The sequence below is a fragment of the Pristiophorus japonicus genome, chromosome 2 (genome assembly GCF_044704955.1).
Source record: "Pristiophorus japonicus isolate sPriJap1 chromosome 2, sPriJap1.hap1, whole genome shotgun sequence".
Lineage (NCBI taxonomy): Eukaryota > Metazoa > Chordata > Chondrichthyes > Pristiophoridae > Pristiophorus > Pristiophorus japonicus.
Window position 1 is genome coordinate 158,066,592 of NC_091978.1, and position 17,886 is coordinate 158,084,477.

A 17,886-nucleotide genomic window follows, 5' to 3' on the forward strand; every position below is an offset into this window, starting at 1 on the left:
ATCAGCAGATGGAATTCCCGCCGAAGCACTAAAACATGGCGGCGAAGCACTACTGGCGCAGATCCATGACCTCCTCTCTTATCTGGAACAAGGAGATCATGCCAGGAGATCGCAGATGCTGTAATCGTGACCACCTTCAAGAAAGGTGACAAGTCCGACTGTGGTAACTACAGAGGAATCTCTCTGCTGTCGACCACCGGGAAAGTAATTGCATAATTCTCCTCAATCGCCGCCTTCCTGTTGCTGAAGAGCTCCTCCCAGAATCGCAATGCAGATTTCACCCACTAAGGGGCACCATGGACATGATCTTCACCATGCGTTAGATACAAGAGAAATGCAGGGAACAGCACCAACCCTCGTACATGGCCTTCTTTGACCTCACAAAAGCCTTCGACACTGTCAACCGTGAGGGATTATGGAGCTTTCTCCTCGGATTGGCTGCCCCCAAACCATCCTCTGCCTGCTCTATGATAACATGCAAGCCGTGATCTTAACCAACGGATCCATCACAGACCCATTCGATGTTCGGACTGGGGTCAAGCAAGGCTGTGTCATTGCACCAACGCTCTTCTCGATCTTCCTTGCTGCAATGCTCCATCTCACCCTCAGCAAGCTCCCGCTGGAGTGGAGCTAAATTACAGGACAAATGGGAATCTGTTCAACCTCTGCCGCCTCCAGGCGAGATCCAAGGTCGTCCCATCCTCCGTCATTGAACTACAGTACGCAGACGACGCTTGCGTCTGCTCACACTCGGAATCCAAACTCCAAGTCATCGTCAACACCTTCACCAAGGTGTACGAGAGCATGGGCCTTACGCTAAACATCCGTAAGACAAAGGTCCTCTACCAACCTGCCCCCGCCACACAGCACTGCTCCTCCGATTATCAAAATCCACGGTGAGGTCTTGGACAACGTGGAACATTTTCCATACCTTGGGACGATGAGGTTCGACACCGCCTTCAGTGTGCCAGTGTCGCCTGAGGAAGAGAGTGTTTGAAGACCAGGACCTCAAACCCGGCACCAAGCTCATGGTCTACAGAGCAGTGGTGATACCTCCTGTATGGCTCAGAGACATGGATTGTATACAGCAGGCACCTCAAAACACTGGAGAAATACCACTAACACTGCCTCTGCAAGATCCTGCAAATCCATTGGCAGGATAGGCGCACCAACGTCAGTGTTCTCACTCAGGCCAACATCCCCAGCATCGAAGCATTGACCACGCTCGATCAGCTCTGTTGGGCAGGCCACATCGTCCGCATGCCTGACACGAGACTCCCAAAACTTGCGCTCTAGTATGAGCTCCGACACGGCAAGCGAGCCCCAGGTGGAAAGAGAAAACGCTTCAAGGACACCCTCAAAACCTCCTTGAAAAAATGTAACATCCCCACCGACACCTGGGAATCCCTGGCCCAAGACTGCCCAAAGTGGAGGAAATGCATCCAGGAAGGCGCTGAACATCTCGAGTCTCTTTGCTGAGAGAAAGCTGAAGCCAAGCGTCGACAGCGGAAGGAGTGCACGGCAACCCAGGCATCCCACCCACCCGTTCCCTCACCCACCGTCTGTTACATAGACTGTAGGTCCCACATTGGACTCCGCAGTCACCTGTGAAGTCATTTTTAGTGTGGAAGCAAGTCATCCTCGTCTCCAAGGGACTGCCTATGATGATGAGGAGGGGGAAACAGTAAAGTTCTCGAGCATCTGCATATTTCCAAGTCACACATCATTTGGAAAGAAATTATAGATTTTTTTTTAAAGCTAGCTACCTTTCAAATGATGAGAAAGAGGAGCATGTTGCTGTAACATACAATATGATGGAAAATTAGGAAATGATTATGGACAGAGAATTCTTCCCATTCTTGCAACTGCAGAGGGTTTTTTAATTCATTCACGGGATGTGGCCGTTTGTAGCAGTTTGGTTCAACTGAGTGGCTTCAGACGGTAGATTTCTTACCCTAAAGGATATTCGTGAACCAGATGGGTTTTTACAATAATCTGGTAGCTTTTCTGTAAATGAACTGAATTAAAATTCCCCAGCTGCCATAGTGGGATTATTAGTCCAGGCTTCTGGACTACTAGTCCAGTAACATAACCACTATGCTACCGTTCCCACAGGAATAAAGTAGAAGCTGGGCTTGCCATTCAGTGAGGAAAGCAAAATTGGTGGATCATTGACCCTGGCTCTAGGTTTGCTCATCTTCCTGCATCCAGCTCAAGAGCAGCATTGACAGGACTAGATGGAGGTTGCCTGCCACACTTTGGCCAGAAGATACAGAGGGAATCAAACACATTTTAAATGAAAGGGAGCTAAATAAAAGCAGGAGAAAGTAGGCAATACACAAACAAATTATGAGAACCAAAAAAAAATGGCCATCAAGGAGAAAAAAGGAAACCAGAAAAATATTTGAAATTTTTATGTGCTTTGGAACGTTATACTACGATAGGGCGCTATATAAATACAAGTTGTTGTTGCCGTTGAGAAGGAAGAGAGATTAGTTTTTCATAGTGGTTTTCTTTTCATATTGTAGTTTAAAAAAAATAAGATTCTTTAGTCAACTTACCATAAATGTCTATGTACTTATTTTAATGATGTGTACTCACTTGTGTACAAGATAGTAGATGATCTCCCAGGCCAATTCCAATGGTGCTGATTGCTGGATAGAGAGTACCTTTTTAATTTCACCTTTTCACTACAGGGAGGTACTTTCCCTATGCTCTGTCCCCCTATGGCAGTGTGCTGTGATTGGGAACTAGTCTGTTTGTTTTTATAAAAGCTAAAAATGTCCTCATTTATGGGAATCTTTTTGAAGATATAATCTTAATTTACAGTTTGTCACCATATCCAAAATTCGTACCTTTTATAAATGCAAAGATGTTAATTGTTCGTATAATCTGATTGGTGCCCTTGGAGGACAAGACACACAGCAATTTCTCTGGAATATGTAATTATATCCAGCCTGCTGATTACTTTGCAAAGTGTAATTCGAGCCATTCTGACTGCTAGATTCCAGATAGAATAGACCTTATATAGAACAGACAGGGCTCGGCCTCACCCCTCAAACAAGTTCCAGCGCCCTCCCCCCCCCCCCCCCATCCCCCAAACAAGTTCCTAACCTTCCTGCCCCCCGCCCTCCCGCTGAGTTTCTGACCTTTTCCCTCACAATCAAGATCCTGACCTTCCTCCACACACCCCCCCATTACTCATCCTCTCCCTCTGCCCCACCGAGTTCCTGACCTCTTTCCCCTCCCCGCCCAAGTTTCTGAACTTCTCCCCCCAAGTTTCTGACCTCTCCCTGACCGCCCCCCTCCCCCCCAGTAGATGGGGCATTGTGTGTGGGTCACGGATTGTTAACAGATTTATTGGGTATGAAGTAAATAGTGACAGTCTCATGCCTTCTAGATTTCATACAGTCCAATGATGTCACACCACACATGCACCGAGCTTTCTCAGAAATCAACCAGGTCTGGGAGAAGAGAGGGAGAACGTGTTGCTGGTGTAAAAGGGGTGGGATTGGAAGAACATGATTCGTGTTACCATCTGAATTACGTTCTCGCTCTCATTTTCCCCCCCTCCTTCAGCCCGGATCATGTTTTTCCCCCATTCCCATTGTGCTCTCCATGCTCTTCATTCCCCCTGGTTTCTGACCTCCTCTTCCCCGATCCCCTCACTTCCCAATTCGATCCTCTCTCTCTTCCCCGATTCCCTCTTTCTCTCCCCTCTGATCCCTTCTCTCTCCCTCCTCCGATCCCCCCTCTCTCCCTCCTCCGATCCCCTCTCTCCCTCCTCCAATCCCCTCTCTCCCTCCTCCGATCCCCTCTCTCGCTCTCTCTCTCTCTCCCGTCTCCGATTCCCCCCCTCTCTCTCTCTCTCTCTCTCTCTCTCTCTCTCTCTCTCTCTCTCTCTCTCTCTCTCCCTCCTCCGATCCCCCCTCTCTCCCTCCTCCGATCCCCTCTCTCGCTCTCTCTCTCTCTCTCTCTCCCGTCTCCGATTCCCCCCCTCTCTCTCTCTCTCTCTCTCCCCCACCTCCGATCTCCCCTCTCTCTCCCCCCTTTGATCCCCTCTCTCCGATCGCCTCTCTCAATCCCCCCTCCGATCACAACTCTCTCCTCCCTCTGGTCCCCTCTATCTCCCCCCGCCCCACATCTCCTCTCTCTCTGACCCTTATTATCCCCTCTCTCTCCCCCCTCTTTCTCTTTCTTTCCCCCCTCTCTCTCTCTCTTTTCCCCCCCCACCCCCTTCCGATCCCATCTCATTCTCCCCCCGATCCCCCCTCTCTCTCTCTTCCCCCCCCCGATCCCCTCTCTCTAACCCCCCCTCTGATCCCCTCTCTCTTTCTCTCCCCCTCCGATCCCCTCTCTCTCCTTCATCCCCCTCCGAACCCCTCTCTCCTTCCCCCTTCCGATCCCCTCTCTCTCCTTTCCCCACCCCGATTTCCTCGCTCTCTGTTCCCCTCCTATGATCACCTCGCTCTCTCTCTTCCCCCCCTCCGATCCCCTCTCTCTCTTTTCCCCCCCTCCAATCCTTTGTCTCTCTCCCCCTCCGATCCCCTCTCTCTCTTTTCCCCCCCCCCGATCCCCTCTCTCTCTCTCTACCCACCCCCGATCCCCTCTCTCTCTTTCCCCACCCCCCCGATCCCCTCTCTCTCCCCCCACCGAATTCACCTCTCTCTACCCCTCCTATCCCCTCTCTCTCCCCCTTCGATTCCCTCTTTTTCTCTACCCCTCCAATCTTCTCTCCTTTCTGCCCCCTTCGATCCTCTCTCTTCCCCCCCCTTTGATCGCCCCTCCCTTCCTCTCTCTCTCTTCCCCCCTCTATCTCCCCCCTCTCTCTCTCTCTCTCCAATCCCCTCCTCTCTCCGCCATATGGATTTCCCCCCCCCACCCCCCCTCTCTCTCTCCCTCTTTCGATGCCCTCTCTTCTCTCCCCGGCACCAAAGGATCCCGTGACCTTCTTGCAGAGCTGTGGAAAGCGTTTCTGCGCCTGTTGGGTACCTTGCACGCACGGCTCTGGAATATCCCGCACATGCACAGAAGGCCGCAAAAGTGTTCATGCAGCTAATCACTCCGAATAAAATCCTCTTGTTAAATCTCTGTCTTTGTTGAAAGTGTGGAGGAGGAGGAGGTGATTTTTTAAATTGAATCCTTTTACAGTATTGTTTACTTCATTCTGTTGGGAATTGACTTTTTAAATGATTTACAATCATATAAATTTTTGTAAGGACTGCTTACGTTTCTGGCTTATTATTTACTGGACTTTGGCCAGTGTAAATCTTTTAATCTGACCAAAATGGTTATTCTAGATTATTTTTTCTACAGCATGCTTTGACTGTGTACTCTTGTTAAATATGTAAAGAACAAATTGTGGGAAAATCTCTGGTACATTTAAAACTCGAATACTACTTCAAAATATGGGGAGGTTCCAGCACCCTTATGATGGTTCTGGATAGGATACAAGAAATAATTTGTTGTCTATTCGATGATTCTCTCTCCTTTGGCCATCAGGATCTATCTTGTCTGTCTACCTACCTACCCACCCACCCACCACCCCCAAGGCACTTACAACTTATCAGGATCACAACTTACTTGTCACTTTTATTGATACTGGTATGATCTTCTGAACATTTCTCTTTAGCTCCTCCTAAGGTCCAATTACAGCATCACATGCACTCTTCTTGCTGCCTGCATTCACATTGTGGTGAAATTAAAATTAATTCTTTCCCAGCACTTCAAAACAATGGAACTCCTTTCCTCCCTTTCTTTTTCTGTTACCTTCCATACACAAACTACTAGCTATTACTTTTTGATTTTGGCTGCTTTCTGTCTTACGCGTTTCAAATTTGGTGGCATTTGCACCTCGGGCATTGGTTCTTCACATAGGTTTTTTTATTGGAAAAAAACAAATGACCAATATAAATGTCAATGAAATTCTGTTTTATCATACTGTTCAAAGCTCTGCAATAAAATGAGAAGCGAAAAGAAAGAAGCTGAATTTATATAATGCCTTTTGCGTCCTCAGGACATCCTAAAATGTTTCACAGCCAACAGATTGTAGCTACTGTTGATATGTAGGCAAACGCAGCAGCTAATTTGCACACAGCAAGATGCCACAAATAGCAATGAGATAAATAACCTGTTTTTGTGGTGTTGAGGGATAAATATTGGTCTGGATAAGGGGAGAACATCTTGTCATCTTCAAATAGTGCCATAGGATCTTTTAAGTTCAGTTAAACAGGCAGATGGGGTCTCCGGTTAATATCTCATCTGAAAGATAGCATCTCTGACAACGTGGGAATACGAGCAGCCTAAATTATGTGTTCAAGACCCACAGTGGGGATTGAACCCATGATTTCCGACTCATGTTACCACTGACCCAAACTGGCACTTAAGTGCTGGTCTTGAGGAAGAGGTCATATTGTAATTTTGTATTTGGCAAGCTGATTGGTATGGAAAGAGAAAATCTGTGGGTATGTTAAGTCCCAAAGGTTAGCATATTTTTGACAAGTCATAAGATGGGTTTGTTATAGTTATTTAAGTATTTTATTCGTATTTGTTGTCTGTATTTATGTAATTTATTGAAATTTATGTGAAGTAATTTATTTAATTATTGCTATTTTATGACACTTTGGTGCAAGTTTTTGTTTTCATACTTACTTTATATTTTATTTGCCATATTTAAATTATTAATTGTGCAGCAGATTTTTTCCTGATAGGTATGTTTTTTTAAAACAGTTTATAAAAGCATAAAATGCACACAATGGAATGTACAGAGTAGCTAATTCATCAAGACTCTATCTCCCTCTCATTGAATTAGTAATTAAAAATCCTGTATCAGGATATTTAAATTAATAAAAATGTTTCAAAAATATATGCTACTACTTATAGAATAGCACCAGTGGTTTATAGGGAAATAACTCAGTCGATAATCTTAGACGTAGTCATAGGCTCACGATCTATGATGTTTTATAAGCTCTGCTTCCAAGCTGTGCCCTTTATACCACATCAAGTTAGTATACTATCTTTTCAGCTCATGGATCTGTTTTTTAAGTTCAGCTTTGACTGCTAGGATTTATACCTTTTTTGTCCTACGCTCTTTAAACTTAATGGTACCTGTATTTGCACACTGGGTTTTCGAGCCGAGGTCCACAGCTCAGAACAAAAAGACAGCATTGAGAGGCCTCAAAGTGGAACACTCTCCCATTTCCCAGTACAGAAATTCAAGTTATAAGTTTGAAGGAGCATTTATAAATAAAGTACTTTACTGTGTTGAAATTTCTGCCATTTTCTAATTGATTTTTGTATTTTGTTCGCTCCCTGATGAATGCATTATTGTGATCTTATTATAGACATTATGATTGAAAAGTTTCAGGACTGAATTAGGTAGCAGGACTTGGAAGAAGAAGGACTAGAGAGAAGAGGAAATGTCAGGAGGGTGAGACTGTAGGATTGGGATAAAGGCTGAGGCAGCAACAGAGATTTTGTGTATTTATATTATTGATGAATTACGTAGGCAAACAGCCCCTGCAACTGTCATCATGTGGGTAACCAAACAAATGATTTTGGCTATCATTAAGAGAGGGAAGATAGATTATGAAAGTAAACTAGCACGAAATATAAAAACAGATAGTAAGAGTTTCTACAGGTACATAAAAAGGAAAAAAAAATGGCTAAAGTAAATGTTGGTCCCCTGGTGGATGAGACTGCGGAATTAATAATGGAGAACACGGAAATGGTAGAGACGTTGAACAAATATTTTGTATCGGTCTTCACGGTAGAAGACACTAAAAACATCCCAATAGTGGATAATCAAGGGGCTATAGGGAGGGAGGAACTTAATACAATCACTATCACTAATGAAGTAGTACTAGTTAAAATAATGGGACTAAAGGCGGACAAGTCCCTTGGACCTGATAGCTTACATCCAAGGGTCTTAAGAGAAGTGGCAGCAGAGATAGTGCATGCATTGGTTGTAATCTACCAACATTTCCTGGATTCTGGGACGGTTCCAGCGGATTGGAAAACCACAAATGTAACGCCCCTATTTAACAAAGGAGGCAGACAAAAAGCAGGAAACAGTAGACCAGTTAGCCTTGCATCTGTCATTCGGAAAATGCTGGAGTCCATTATTAAGGAAGCAGAAAGAAGCAGAACATTTGGAAAAGCATGACTCAATCAAGCAGAGTAGGCATGGTTTTATGAAAGGGAAATCATGTTTGACAAATTTGCTGGAGTTCCTTGAGGATGTAACGAGCAGGGTGGAGAAGGGGGAACCAGTGGATGTGGTGGATTTTGGATTTCCAGCAGGTATTCGATAAGGTGCCACATAAGAGGTTACTGCACACAATAAAAGCTCACGGGGTTGGGGGTAATATATTAGCATGGATAGAGGATTGACTAACTAACAGAAAACAAAGAGTCAGGATAAATGGGTCATTTTCCGGTTTCCAGGAGTATTCAACATTTATAGACCACCAAACAGTAGTAGTGAGGTTGGGGACAGCATCAAACAAGAAATTAGGGATGCATGCAATAAAGGTACAGCAGTTATCATGGGTGACTTTAATCTACATATTCATTGGGCTAACCAAACTGGTAGCAATGCGGTGGAGGAGGATTTCCTGGAGTGTATTAGGGATGGCTTTGTAGACCAATATGTTGTGGAACCAACTCGGGAGCTGGCCATCCCAGTACTGGGTGATGTGTAATGAGAAAGGACTAATTAGCAATCTTATTGAGCAAGGCCCCTTGGGGAAGAGTGACTGTAACATGGTAGAATTCTTTATTAAGATGGAGAGTGACACAGTTAATTCGGAAACTAGGGTCCTGAACTTAAGGAAAGGTTTGAGGCATGAATTGGCTAGAATAGACTGGCAAATGATACTTAAAGGGTTGACGGTGGATAGGCAATGGCAAACATTTAAAGATCACATGGATGAACTTCAGCAATTGTGCATCCCTGTCTGGAGTAAAAATAAAACTGGGAAGGTAGCTCAACTGTAGCTAACAAGGGAAATTAAGGATAGTGTTAAATCCAAGGAAGAGGCATACAAATTGGCCAGAAGAAGCAACAAACCTGAGGACTGGGAGAAATTTAGAATTCAGCAGAGGAGGACAAAGGGTTTAATTAAGAGGGGGAAAATGGAGTACGAGAGGAAGCTTGCCGGAAACATAAAAACTGACTGCAAAAGCTTCTTTAGATATGTGAAGAGAAAAAGATTAGTGAAGACAAACGTTAGGTCCCTTGCAGTCAGATTCAGGTGAATTTATAGTGGGGAACAAAGAAATGGCAGACCAGTTGAACAAATACTTTGGTTCAGTCTTCACGAAGGATGACACAAATAACCTTCTGGAAGTACTAGGGGACCGAAGGTCTAGTGAGAAGGAGGAACTGAAGCATATCCTTATTAGACGGAAAATTGTGTTCGGGAAATTGATGGGATTGAAGGCCGATAAATCCCCGGGGCCTGATGATCTGCATCCCAGAGTACTTAAGGAAGTGGCCCGTATTGGTGATCATTTTCCAACAGTCTATCGACTTTGGATCAGTTCCGATGGACTGGAGGGTAGCTAATGTAACACCACTTTTTAAAAAGGGAGGGAGAGAGAAAGCGGGTAATTATAGACCGGTTAGCCTGACATCGATAGTGGGGAAAATGTTAGAATCAATTATTAAGGATGAAATTGGAAAGCAGTGACAGGATCGGTCCAAGTCAGCATGGATTTATGAAGGGGAAATCATGCTTGACAAATCTTCTGGAATTTTTTGAGGATATAACTAGTAGCGTGGACAGGGGAGAACCAGTGGATGTGGTGTATTTGGACTTTTAAAAGGCTTTTGACAAGGTCCCACACAAGAGATTGGTGTGCAAAATCAAAGCACATGGTACTGGGGTTAATATACTGACGTGGATAGAGAACTAGTTGGCAGACAGAAAACAGAGTCGGGATAAACGGGTCCTTTTCAAAATGACAGGCAGTGACTAGTGGAGTGCCGCAGGGCTCAGTGCTGGGACCCCAGCTCTTTACAATATACATCAATGATTTGGATGAAGGAATTGAGTGTAATATCTCCAAGTTTGCAGATGACTAAACTGGGTGGAGGTGTGAGCTGTGAGGGGGACGCTAGGAGGCTGCAGGGTGACTTGGACAGGTTAGGTGAGTGGGCAAATGCATGACAGATGTAGTATAATGTGGATAAATGTGAGGTTATCCACTTTGGGGGCAAAAACGCGAAGACAGAATATTATCTGAATGGCAGCAGATTAGGAAAAGGGACCTGGGTGTCATGGTTCATCAGTCATTGAAAGTTGGCATACAGGTGCAGCAGGCGGTGAAGAAGGCAAATGGTATGTTGGCCTTCATAGCTAGGGGATTTGAGTATAGGAGCAGGGAGGTCTTACTGCAGTTGTACAGGGCCTCGGTGAGGCCTCACCTGGAATATTGTGTTCAGTTTTGGTCTCCTAATCTGAGGAAGGACGTTCTTGCTATTGAGGGAGCGCAGCGAAGGTTTACCAGACTGATTCCCAGAATGGCAGGACTGACATATGAGGAGAGACTGGATCGACTGGGTCTGTATTCACTGGAGCTTAGAAGATGAGAGGGGATCTCATAGAAACATATAAAATTCTGACGGGACGGGACAGGTTAGATGCGGGTAGAATGTTTTCAATGTTGGGGAAGTCCAGAACCAGGGGCCACAGTCTTAGGATAAGGGGTAGGCCATTTAGGACTGAGATGAGGAGAAACTTCTTCACTCAGAGAGTTGTTAACCTGTGGAATTCCCTGCCGCAGAGAGTTGTTGATGCCAGTTCATTGGATATATTCAAGAGGGATTTAGATATGACTCTTACGGCTAAGGGGATCAAGGGGTATGGAGAGAAAGCAGGAAAGGGGTACTGAGGGAAAGATCAGCCATGATCTTATTGAATGGTAGTGAAGGCTCGAAGGGCCGAATGGCCTACTCCTGCACCTATTTTCTATGTTTCAAACAGTGACTAGTGGGGAGCCGCAGGGATCGGTGCTGGGTCCTCAACTATTTACAATCTATATTACTGACTTGGATGAAGAGTGTAATGTAGCCAAGTTTGCTGATGATACGAAGATGGCTGGGAAAGTAAATTGTGAGGAGAACACAAAAAATCTGCAAAGGGCTATGGACAGGCTAAGTAAGTGGCCAAAATTTGGCAGATGGCATATAATGTGGGAAAATGTGAGGTTATCCACTTTGGCAGAAATAATAGAAAAGCAAATTATAATTTAAATGGAGAAAAATTGCAGAATGCTGCAGTCCAGAGAGACCTGGGGATTCTTGTGCATGAAACACAAAAAGTTAGTATGTAGGTGAAGCAAGTAATCAGGGAGGCAAATGGAATGTTGGCCTTTATTGCAAGGGGGATAGAGTATAAAAGCAGAGAAGTCCTGCTACAACTGTACAGGTTATTGGTGAAGCCACACCTGGAGTACTGTGTCTAGTTTTGGTCTCGTATTTAAGGAAAGATATACTTGCAATGGAGGCTGTTCAGATAAGGTTCACTAGATTGATTCCGGAGATGAGGATGTTGACCTATGAAGATAGGTTGAGTAGATTGGGCCTATACATATTGCAGTTCAGAAGAATGAGAGGTGATCTTATTGAAACATAAGATAATGAGGGGGCTCGACAAGGTGGATGCAGTGAGGATATTTCCACTCATTGGGAAAACTAAAACTAGGGGACATGGTCTTAGAATAAGCGGCCCACCCATTTAAAACTGAGATGAGGAGAAATATCTTCTCTCGGAGGGTTGTAAATCTATGGAATTCTCTGCCCCGTAGAGCTGTGGAGGCTGGGTCATTGAATATTCCTCTTTCAAAGAGCCGGCATAGGCACGATGGGCCGTGTGGCCTCCTTCTGTGCTGTATCATTCTATGATCTATATTTAAGGCGGAGATAGGCAGATTTTTGAGCGACAAGGGAGTAAAGGGTTATGGGAAGTGGGCAGGGAAATGGAGTTGAGGCCAAGATCAGATCGGCCAAGATCAGATCAGCCATGATCATATTGAATGGCGGAACAGGCTCGAAGGGCCAAATAGCCGACTCCTGCTCCTATTTCTTATGTTCGTAAAAATGGCAACTTATTTTGCATGAAATAACAGTAGAAAAGTGGCGAAAGAAAGAAAGACTTGCATTTATATAGTGCCTTTCACGTCCTCAGGATGTCTCAAAACGCTTTATAGCCAATGAAGTACTTTTGAAGTGGAGTCATTTTTGTATAGAAAAAAATAAACTACTGTTGGGGTAGTATTTGGCTTGTGAATTCTCCTACCAGGAGGCTGTGTAAATGAACACAAAGAATTGAACATTCCTAGGTAGCAAGACTTTGAAATATTGCTAAAAACAGAAAATGCTGGAAACACTCAGCAGGTCAGACAGTATCTGTGGAGCGAGACATAAAGTTACCGACCCAGATTTTGCAGTTAAAAATAATGGCCAGGCTATCAGCGCTCACCATTATTTAAGAGTAAATCGGACAACAAGGTTAGTGGGAAACTAGAAGATTGGGAAAATTTTAAACAACAGCAAAGAATGACGAAGAAAGCAATAAAGAAAGGAAAGATAGATTACGAGGGTAAACTTGCGCAAAATATAAAAACAGATAGTAAAAGCTTTTACAGATATATAAAACGGAAAAGAGTGACTAAAGTAAATGTTGGTCCCTTAGAAGATGAGAAGGGAGATTTAATAATGGGAAATGTGGAAATGGCTGAGACCTTAAATAATTATTTTGCTTCGGTCTTCACAGTGGAAGACACAAAAACCATGCCAAAAATTGCTGGTCACAGGAATGTGGGAAGGGAGGACCTTGAGACAATCACTATCACTTGGGGGGTAGTGCTGGACAGGCTATTGGGACTCAAGGTAGACAAGTCCCCTGGTCCTGATGAAATGCATCCCAGGGTATTAAAAAAGATGGCGGAAGTTATAGCAGATGCATTCGTTATAATCTACCAAAATTCTCTGGACTCTAGGGAGGTACCAACGGATTGGAAAGCAGCTAATGTAACGCCTCTGTTTAAAAAAGGGGGCAGACAAAAGGCAGGTAACTATAGGCTGGTTAGTTTAACATCTGTAGTGGGGAAAATGCTTGAAACTATCATTAAGGAAGAAATAGCGGGACATCTAGATATGAATAGTGCAATCAAGTAGATGCAACATGGATTCATGAAGGGGAAATCATGTTTAAAAAATTTACAGGAATTCTTTGAGGATATAACGAGCATGGTGGATAGAGGTGTACCGATGGATGTGGTATATTTAGATTTCCAAAAGGCGTTCGATAAGATGCCACACAAAAGGTTACTGCAGAAGATAAAGGTTCGCGTAGTCAGAGGAAATGTATTAGCATGGATAGAGAATTGGCTGGCTTACAGAAAGCAGAGAGTCGGGATAAATGGGTCTTTTTCGGGTTGGAAATCGGTGGTTAATGGTGTGCCACAGGGATCAGTACTGGGACCACAACTGTTTACAATATACACAGATGACCTGGAAGAGGGGACAGTGTAGTGTAACAAAATTTGCAGATGACTCAAAGATTAGTGGGAAAGTGGGTTGTGTAGAGGACACAGAGAGGCTGCAAAGAGATTTAGATAGGTTAAGCAAATGGGCTAAGGTTTGGCAGATGGAATACAATGTCGGAAAGTGTGAGGTCATCCACCTTGGGGGAGAAAAAAACAGTAAAAGGGAATATTATTTGAATGGGGAGAAATTACAACATGCTGTGGTGCAGAGGGACCTGGGGGTCCTTGTGCATGAAGGTGTAGCAGGTAATCAGGAAGGTGAATGGAATGTTGGCCTTCATTGCGAGAGGGATGGAGTACAAAAGCAGGGAGGTCCTGCTGCAACTGTATAGGGTATTGGTGAGGCCGCATCTGGAGTACTGCGTGCAGTTTTGGTCACCTTACTTAAGGAAGGATATACTAGCTTTGGAGGGGGTACAGAGACGATTCACGAAGCTGATTCCGGAGATGAGAGGGTTACCTTATGATGATAGATTGAGTAGACTAGGTCTTTACTCGTTGGAGTTCAGAAGGATGAGGGGTGATCTTATAGAAACATTTAAAATAATGAAAGGGATAGACAAGATAGAGGCAGAGAGGTTGTTTCCACTGGTCGGGGAGACTAGAACTAAGGGGCACAGCCTCAAAATACGGGGGAGCCAATTTAAAACCGAGTTGAGAAGGAATTTCTTCTCCCAGAGGGTTGTGAATCTGTGGAATTCTCTGCCCAAGGAAGCAGTTGAGACTAGCTCATTGAATGTATTCAAGTCACGGATAGATAGATATTTAACCAATAAGGGAATTAAGGATTATGGGGAGCGGGCGGGTAAGTGAAGCCGAGTCCACGGCCAGATCAGCCATGATCTTGTTGAATGGCGGAGCAGGCTCGAGGGGCGAGCTGGCCTACTCCTGTTCCTAATTCTTATGTTCTTATGAACAACTTCTGGCAACCACATTTGCGCAGTTGAACAGCAACTTCCTGATTTCAGTGTTTAAGTTGGCCTGCTCCTCCCGAAGTTTTGCGATAACAGTAACTCGCCGAGAGCCTCAGCATTCACATGTATGGAAGGGCGTGAAGTTGCGGTATTTTTGTGATAGATACCCACTTAACTCACCAGAAAAAGTTGGAGGTTTGTCCATTCTAGTGTCATCATCATCATCATCATCCTAGGCGGTCCCTCGAAATGAGGATGACTTGCTTCCACTCCAAAAAAGGATGAGTTCACAGGTGTTTCGAATGAAGGACCCGAACTACATCCTCAAGGGTGGAAGATGCCTGTGCATGGATTTTTTTTACGTGTGGTGTTCGTTGCACACCAGCCACCATAAAGGCTTGGCAGAGCTCGGTCTTGGTCCAGTGGCAAGGATTACCCAAGGCAACTGGAGACCAGCTCTGCTGCATGGACCGAGTGCGCACACCTATTGCAGTGTGGGCTGCCCCTGGCCCCGAACTCATGCCTCCCCTAGGCCCCGATCACATCGCTCCACAGTCTCTCGCCGCTCCTGCTGTATCTGCCCACGCACAAATCACCGACCTGGACAGGCGGGTTTGGAGTGAGCCTTCTGTGACTCATTTAGGGCTCTGTTTGATGGTTTGTACTGCCTGCCCATTGGAGGCTGGTTTAAACGGGGATGAGGTGACATGTTTGATCCCATTGCGGGTCATGAATTCTTTAAATTCGGCACTTGTGAAACATGGCCCGATGTCACTGACCAGTATGTCAGGCAGGCCGTGGGTGGCAAACATGGCCCTCAGGCTTTCAATGGTGGCGGTGGTGGTGCTTCCCGACATTATTTCACATTCAATCCATTTTGAAAAAGGATCCACCACCACCAGGAACATTTTACCGAGAAACGGACCCGCGTAGTCGACATGAATCCTCGACCATGGTCTGGAGGGCCAGGACCACAAACTTAGTGGTGCCTCTCTGGGCGCATTGCTCAACTGAGCACATACGCTGCATTGCCGTACACAGGACTCTAAGTCAGAGTCGATACCGGGCCACCACATGTGGGATCTGGCTATCGCTTTCATCATTACTATACCCGGGTGTGTGCTGTGGAGATCCGAGATGAACGTCTCCCTGCCTTTTTTAGGTAGCACTACGCGGTTACCCCACAACAGGCAGTGTGCCTGAATGGACAGCTTGTCCTTTCGCCGCTGGAACGGCTTGATTAGCTCTTGCATTTCAATGGGGATGCTGGCCCAGCTCCCATGCAGTACACAGTTTTTTACTAGGGACAGCAGAGGATCTTGGCTGGTCCAAGTCCTAATCTGGCGGGCCGTGACAGGTGATTTATCATTTTCAAACGCTTCCATGACCATCAACAAGTCTGCGGGCTGCGCCACCATCAACAAGTTTGCAGGCTGTGCCATTTCCACCCCCGTGGTGGGCAATAGTAGCCGACTGAGAGCATCCGCACAGTTCTCAGTGCCTGGCCTGTGGCGGATGGTATAGTTATATGCTGATAGCGCGAGTGCCCACCTGTGTGTGCGGGCTGAGGCATTAGTATTTATTCCCTTGTTTTCAGCGAACAGGGATATGAGGGCTTGTGATCGGTTTCCAGTTCAAATTTGAGGCCAAACAGGTACTGATGCATTTTCTTTACCCCGAACACACACGCTAATGCCTCTTTCTCAATCATGCTGTAGGCCCTCTCGGCCTTAGACAAGCTCCTGGAAGCATGGGCGACAGGTTGCAACTTCCCCGCAACGTTAGCTTGTTGTAATACACACCCGACTCCGTACGACAACACGTCACATGCTAGCACAAGTCTTTTACACGGGTTATACAATACAAGCAGCTTGTTGGAGCATAAAATGTTTCTGGCTTTCTCAAAAGCAATTACTTGTTTTTTTTCCCCATGCCCAGTTCTCACCTTTGCACAATAACACATGTAGGGGCTCTAAAAGGGTGCTTAACACCGGTAGGAAGTTACCAAAATAGTTGAGGAGTCGCAGGAACGACCGCAGCTCCGTAACGCTCTGTGGCCTGGACGCATTCCTGATAGCCTCTGTCTTGGCGGCTGTGGGCCGAATGCCATCCGCCGCACTCTTTCTCCCCAAAAACCTCACTTCTGTTGCCATGAAGACGCATTTCGACCTCTTCAGCCGCAGCCCTACACGATCCAGTCGCTGGAGGACCTCCTCCAGATTTTGTCGGTGCTCGGCGGTGTCCCGACCCGTGACCAATATGTCATCCTGAAAGACCACCGTGTGTGGTACCGACTTGAGTAGGCTCTCCATGTTTCTCTGGAAGATGGCTGCAGCCGACCGAATTCCAAACAGGCATCTGTTGTAGACGAACAGTCCCTTGTGCGTGTTGATGCAGGTGAGGCCCTTCGAAGACTCCTCCAGCTCCTGCGTCATGTAGGCCGAAGTCAGGTCGAGCTTGGTGAACGTCTTGTCTCCTGCCAGAGTCGCAAATAGATCGTTTGCCTTAGGTAGCAGGTATTGGTCCTGTAGCGAGAAACGATTAATAGTTACTTTATAATCGCCGCAAATCCTGACCGTGTTCCAGTTCTCAAAAGTGATGGCAATCAGGCTGGCCCACTCGCTGAATTCCACTGGAGATGATGCCTTCGCGTTGCAGCCTGTCCAGCTCGATTTCCACTCTCTCCCTCATCATGTGAGGTACCGCTCACGCCTTGTGGTGAATGGGTTGTGCCTCTGGGACCAAGTGGATCTGCACCTTCGATCCGGAAAAGTTTCCAATGCCTGGCTCAAAAAGGGAAGGACATTTGTTCAGAACCTGGGTACATGAGGCCTCATCGACATGTGATAGCGCTCGGATGTCATCCCAGTTCCAGCTGATTTTGCCCAGCCAGCTCCTTCCAAGCAGTGTGCGGCCATCGCCCGGGACAATCCAGAGTGGCAGTTCGTGCACCGTGCCCTCGTAGGTGACCTTGACCATGGCACTGTCCAGGACAGTGATAAGCTCTTTGGTGTACGTTCTCAGTTTCGTGTGGATGGGGCTCAGGGCTGGTCTGAATGCCTTGTTGCACCACAGTCTCTCAAACATTTTTTTACTCATGATGGATTGGCTGGCGCCAGTGTCCAGTTCCATGGCAACGGGTAAGCCATTCAATTTTGCATTTAGCATTATAGGTGGACATTTAGTCGAAACTGTGTGCACCCCGTGTACTTCAGCATCTGCCTCCTCTCTCTGAGGCTCGAAATTGCTTTGATCCACCATGGACTGATCTTCCTCTGCCATGTGGTGGTTAGCAGGTTGTGCAGAGCTTGCAGCTTGTTTGCAAGCTCGTTAGAGGTACCCCATTGTTCCACAGCTCTTGCAAACATACCCTTTGAAGCGGCATGAATAGGCTGAATGGAAGCCTCCACAATGCCAA

General features: G+C 45.9%; 1 protein-coding gene across 8 annotated transcripts in view; it reads left to right on the forward strand.

Moving 5' to 3' along the window:
• The window catches only part of fryl (furry homolog, like), a 693,453-nt gene that overhangs the window by 349,800 nt on the left and 325,767 nt on the right, over positions 1–17,886 (forward strand). The gene's annotated exons all lie outside the window — the stretch shown is intronic.